We start from the raw sequence: 6,855 nt of genomic DNA, 5'->3' as shown, positions 1-6,855 counted from the left end.
GAAATACCAAGCACTTCATAAACCTGATTTGTTTTAGCATGTTTAAGTTACACTAATTTTTACTTTTTGTTTGGGCTGCTGATCTTTCCATCTGACACACGTGTTTTTTTGTCTGGGTTATTACACAAATCATTTTTATCAATTTGTATTCTCAGCTACCTGAGAGCGTAGCATTAATGATATTACTTTAGTCACCACTTTACAGTTATTGACCTGCTCAAAAAACAAAAAACAAAAACCATGTTGTAAGACAGCAAGTAAAAAACACAGTAAAACCTAATCATTAAATTATTAATTAAATAATTAAAACTGGTATGGTTAAACTATGTCTACTTTAATCAAGCACTTCCCAATGTTCTGCAATAGGCAGGTGTTGTTCTTACTTGATGGTATTAAAGATATTACTACATGATGTAAAGGTATTTCCAAGTAAAGCTGCCTTTTGCCAGTTGACTTATGGTGATTTTATCAGTGGTGATCAGTGTGGGATTTAAATATGTGAACAACTGGTTCTCTGTGTGGATGTCACTCCCCGAAAGTCCATTCTGGGCCTGGGCAACAAAAAATTAGCTACTCATTCTGCCGAAGTGGTGCGAATCCAACTACTGGTGGCGATGTTTTGAGATTACACTCAAGATGCCTATTACTATTGCTACTATCTTTGCATTCTTTTGCCCCGGTCATTCTACTTCTATTTGCAGGTCTTTGTATTTTGTGATTTTTCTCCAGTTCTTTTCTATTCTGCTGTCTCCAGGTACTTCAGTGTCCACTATCCAGACTTGTTTGTCTTTCTTATCAACAATTGGTAAGTTTGTTATGGGTGGATACTTGCCTGTTTTAATTACCTTTATTATTGTAAAACTTCTGATCAAATTATTTGTAGCTGGTACAAGTATTTAGAGATGAGATATTTATTTGAAAACCATTTTACGGTAGGCAATAGATACAATGCTAATCAATGCTGTAATATTTAATAAAATGGGATTTGTGTTCCTTTGCAAAAATGTTATAAAGGGGCCACAGTTTCCCACCTGAACGATAGTCGCCACACAGACCACAACATTGCCATGTTAATCTTGCTCTGATCATACTTAAGACTGCAGTAATACGGTCCTTGGTAACCTTGGAACCTTTGGATTTTTCAGATGTCTCCCTCTGAGAATCAGAATGAAATAAATAGACAATTTTCAGGTTGGAGTTACATGCAAAGTAGAATTCCCCAAAGATCCTTGTTGTAACAACTGGTGCCTTTTAGCTAGTTTATGAAGAAGTAAAGAAGAACAGAGGTGACCACGTTAGTTGAAAGTATCTAAAGTATCTAAGCTAAGCAAAAGGGTCTGAATGAGAAGACAAACCCATGTCTATTGGATAAGCATGCTAACGAAGGAGATATCTTCAAAAGGTTCCAGACACAACATAAAGAACGATTTGCTCAGCTTCAAAATAATTCATTCACCTTTGATTTACTCCATGTTATTTCAAAGTCATTTAACTGAAGTGGGGGTGGGGGGGCAGTCCTGGAAGAAAAATATTGAAGAGGTAATTAAAAGTTATGCCAAGAAATCCTACTGACAAAGAAGGGCTAGCTACGGCCTACAGTTCTCTCTTCTATTCACCTTGCATCTAGCCTTGCCTACTTTCCTTCCATATTTTCTGTTAGTAAAGAAAAGTTAATCACAGCAGAATATGTTTAAGACAGATATATATGTGATTTAAGAGGAATGCGGTGGCTCAGTGGGTTAGGACATTGAGCTTGTCGATCAGAAGGTCTCCAGTTTGGAGGGTCAAATCCCGAGTGCCGCATAGCAGAGTGAGCGTCTGTTACTCATCCCAGCTTCTGCCAATCTAGCAGTCCAAAAGCATGTAAAAAGGCAAGTAGAAAAATAGGGACCACTACAGTGGGAAGGTAACAGTGTTCCGTGCGCCTTTGGCGTCTAATCATGACGGCCACATGTCCACGGAGACATCCTTGGACAAGCGCTGGCTCTTTGGCTTTGAAACGGAGATGAGCACCGGGCCCTAGAGTTGGAAACGACTAGCACACATGTGCAGGGGAACCTTTACCTTTACCTTTTTATACGTGATTTAGTCAAGGATGTTATTCAGTTTAAGGGATGAGTGAGATGATTGATACCCCAAGAGTCCTTCAGAGAAAAGGGGCCTTCTAGCAGTGAAAATATTTTGGCTACTGTATCATCACGTATGTATAACCAAGAGAATCGAGGTGCAGGATCAACTGGAGTCTCATGGTAAGCCAAGCTTGGTGATCACTTTTGGTATTGATGATTTTACAACTCTGAGTTCATTCTAATGATGCAGACATCTGAAGAGTAGTAAAATATCGCCTGAGATAATCAAGTTTCTTAATCAAATTCAAGTTAATTGAATTTTCCCAGTTTGATTACAACTCTCAGAATTACAAATGTATTTGGAGGCTACCATGCTAGAAAATTAACTAGTTGGTTTCTTATTAACTAACACCTATCATGTGAAACACCCAAACCACATTATTGGTTAGCTTACTAGGGGATTCCAGTTGTTCTCTACCTGCATCATTTGAATTATTGCTACATACCAAAGTAGATAGTACTAGCTCCAGATGTTTAGTCTGCTGAGTCTAAATAGGACAAAACATCGAGCATCAAAATGCCAATATGTTTGGGCAGCTGGGAAATGTTGCAACTGAGATAGAGGCAGCGGGGGTCTTTCAGAGACCCAGATCTGAAGCCTCCTAGCCAGAATAAAAATAAAAATGTCTGAAAACAAAGCAAAGGAGAAGGAAAGCATTATTTGAATGTTTTAAATAAAACAATTAGCACCTGTCTGAAACACCTCTGAGGTTAAAGTCCCATGGGCAAAAGATGAATATTAAATACAATATTGTTATTTTTTTAATATTTAATGTTTATATCTAATCCTATATAATTTTTTATGTTTTTGTTTGCATATTATATATCTGTTTCACACACACAATTAATTACACAAATTAAAAGTACTACTGTCTATCTATCATCTATATTTTTGTAATGTTTGTTTTAATATTTTTTACCTTTTTAAAAAAGTATCAATTATTTGTATCCCACCCTCCTTATGCTCCTTATAAAGATTTTATTTCATTTGAGTCCAGTGGGCTTCTTGACAGATACACACAGACACACACACACATATACACCACTCCTGGCAGCAGCAGCAACTGAAATATGCATGACAGAAAACCTGCAACAGACACGGTCTCTAATCTGACATTTAGGATGCAACGGCATGGCTCTACTGGCAAAGAAGAAATCAGAAGACAAAACTGCAACCCACAGACCACAACAGACTTAGCTGACTGTACACAATAAGCACAAATGCAGAGGGTTTTTCGATTACTATTTTCATAAGCTGAATTTTTGCATATGATAATGTTTCATTTCAGATTGATATCTTTGAACCTGATCAGTTCAGGATCAGACTGTTTAAAACTGAAAGAAGGCAAGTGGGAAGAAAGGAGGAAGACACAGTTTGTGTTGAAGAAATAGCAAGCTTTAGAAAAACAACTGTATGTCTTTAACCTATAGCTCTAAATATTTATTTCCATGATATTAGTAACTCCTGCCTATAGCCTATTTTACTTATTTATTTTTATATTTATTATATTACAAGGTTTTATTTATAAGTGTTTTGTATTATGTTTATTTGTAGTATGTAAAACAAACAAATTGAGAGCAAGTATTCAAAAAAGTTCTTGTAAAACTAGGAGTATCAGTATTTTAGAGGGATTTGCAGTTTGGAAATCTAAATGTAGAGCAAATATGGAAATGCTCTCTTCTTGCTAAGTTTACTATCGTCAGCCTTATGTGTTTGGCAATAATTATTCTAAGCATTTGTATTTTGTTCTACTTGGTTACTATGGCACCCACACACACATTGTGCTAAGTCATGGTTTGTTCAACTGGATAAACTGAATAAACAATCACAGGAGCCACCTAATAATCTAAGCCAAAATGAGAACATTTTATGATTTAGTATGGTGTGATTCCAACCAGTGACTACATATGATTAAGTGGTGGTGGTTGGGGAGAGCAACCAAGCACAGTATAAGGTGAGTAAGGCAGGGGGTGAATCTCATAGCCATTTTCAAATTGTGAATTCAAGCTATGAACTCCTTATTGTCCCATAGGGCTCAGGTTTCTCTGTAACTTTCTCAGTCTGTTTATGCATGATTAAGGTTAGCAGGTGTTGTTTGGAAGATGACAACCTATTCCCAGATGTGATCACATCCTACGGAGTGTGACTTTTTTCCTTCCTGGCCTTCTCTCAGTTCTCGATATTTGCAGGGTAGGTGTAAAAAAGCTGGGCTAGAACTTCGACATTTCTTCCTTTCCCCACCACCCCCCACCCCCAGAGAAGGCCAAATTTAACTATTCCTTTCCATACAAGAGCTCCGTGCAGTTCTCATGAAAGCAGTTACTGCAACAGTGTACGTGTGTGATTCTGGTGCTTATCCTATATAGCAGGGGTGTCAAACTGCTGGCCTGCGGGCCGGACACTTCATCCAGAAGCTACACCCACTCCATTGCTGTCAATGTCAAAACAGCCCCTATACATCTCACGACATCACGTGACATTGCGAGTTTGACATGTCTGCTATATAGCAATAGCACTTACTTATATACCACTTCACAGTGCTTCACAGTCCTCGCTAAGCGGTTTTCAGAGTCAGCACATTGCCCCCAACAATCTGGGTCTTCATTTTACCAACCTCAAAAGGCTGAGTCCACCTTCAGCCTGTCAGGATCGAACTCCTGGCAGTCAGCAGTTAGCCTGCAGTACTGCATTCTAACCACTGCACCACCACCAAGAGTTCTTTTCTTATCCTGGCTAGGACTCGCTTAGGCTTCCTCTCTGGAATGAGTTCCTTTTTGTTTGGGTGGCTTTGCCCGCTACACCCAACTGGAACTAATATAACCATGTTTATTTAACACAGTTTTCTGTTTGGTAAAATAGTGAACCGTCAACCAATCAGACAAGGTGCGTCCACATAGCATGTTTGGATAAAATGTGATTGGTTATTTAGTTTATTAATGGAACTTTAAAATTTCCCGAGTTATGTCTCAGGCACAGTAGACCATCCCTGGCAAGCAGTTTTCTTATTGTACAATATTGCCAGGGACATACAATGGGGCGTTTTTGACTTTCTCATCAACCCTTTTGCTGGGCATAAATGCTCGGCCAATCAGTAGGGTCACTGGATGGTTGGCTCTGCTGGGCCACCTTAATTGTAATAAATCTTTACATATGATTATTTAATCAAAATGTGATATGACCCCTTATTTACTGGCAGTGTTCCTCAGATAAATGGAGTTTTAATGATTCTGAGAGCCCAGCCCAATATGATTTTGTATTGTTAGGTTTATGGCTCCTTTGCACCTTCCAGCCGTACCTAAGAGGACAGAGGGGCAAAATGTCACCCTTTAGGGCAGAGGTCCCCAACCTTTCGGGCACCAGGAACCGGTTCCGTGGAGGGAGGTTTTTCTGCGGACTTTAGAGTGCATGGTTGTGTGTGTTGCCTGCATCCCACAGATGGGGCTTTGCTTGTTTGTGCAGACTGGTTGCTGGCATGCTGTGGCCTATTACTGGTCTGTGGACTGGGGGTTGGGGACCCCTGCTTTGTGGGGGGCGGGAATTCCTTGGCCCGTCTTGGACAGAGATTAGCAATGAAGTCACATTATATATAGACATAACCTAACAGACCCTGGCTAATCTTAGAAAATTATGGTCAGACCAGATTAGTACTTGGTTAGGGGATGCTTAAGGGAGTCCAGGACTGCAGTTAAATAGGAAAGTGAACCAGAAAAGCAGAGTGTTCCATCAAGTTGAGAAGCACATTGCATGGACATACCACGAAAGCACATGGATAGCTTAGTTTTTGTAGACAGTGAATTTATTCTGTTAGTTTATCAGGTTGCTTTAGTTAAATCTTATGAAAATACAGAGAGAACGTAAGGATGTGGTAGGAAAAGCCTGAGTCTAGTCTTACATACTCAAGTTGGATTTAACAGAAAGGTGACCCCATTATTTTATCCCTAATGAAATACATATTAAAGTCCTTTCAAAAAGAAAGCAAACACAATAAAGAGTAAAAGATTGGAAAATTAAGAGAAAGACAAGTAAATGTACGAGGGGATAAAGATATCTAGCAATGAGGAGAAAAGATAAGAACATTTATTAGCTCTTATGAAGGCTTCAGAAGGAATATAAGTTATGGAAAAAAAGACCAGGACAGTACAGAAATAAAATGAAAATATAATTCAGCAAATTAATGGGGGAAAGCATTTGGTAATTTGAAAAGACTCTATGAAGAATAGTGGCAGAATGTGTAATACAATTTGATGTACATCTTTTCTAAAGTAAGTCCTACTAAATTCAGTAAAACTCTTGCATAAGATTATCTAGGATCACAAGTTTGCCAGTAATGTTATCTGAAGGTGAATCAGAGAAGTATTGAGCCCAAAACTAAAGTCTGAATAAGCCGACAATATATTTCCTTCTTCTCCAAACTGAAAGCAGATTAGAACTATTTCAGATTCAGCAAAACAATTACAGTGGCATGCAAAATAGTCCGAATTCAAAACTTTTGTGCAGCTCTAGTTTCCAGCATAGATAAACTGGAGGGCAAAGTCAATAAACTTGTGCAAGTATTAAAATAAATTATTGTATCCATAACCATATTATTTAAAGGTATGCAATAAACATCAAATGCATTGAGCCTGAATTCTTACATGTTAATGAATTTACTTTTTACATGTTAGTCTTCAGAGAACTGTAAGATCTCAGACTGAAAACACAGTTACTTTTCTGTGGAAAACTAGT

This window comes from Vipera berus (genome assembly GCF_964194415.1).
Source record: "Vipera berus genome assembly, chromosome: 1".
NCBI lineage: Eukaryota > Metazoa > Chordata > Lepidosauria > Squamata > Viperidae > Vipera > Vipera berus.
The sequence above is the reverse complement of the archived record's forward strand: the minus strand, read 5'-3'. Positions refer to the sequence as shown.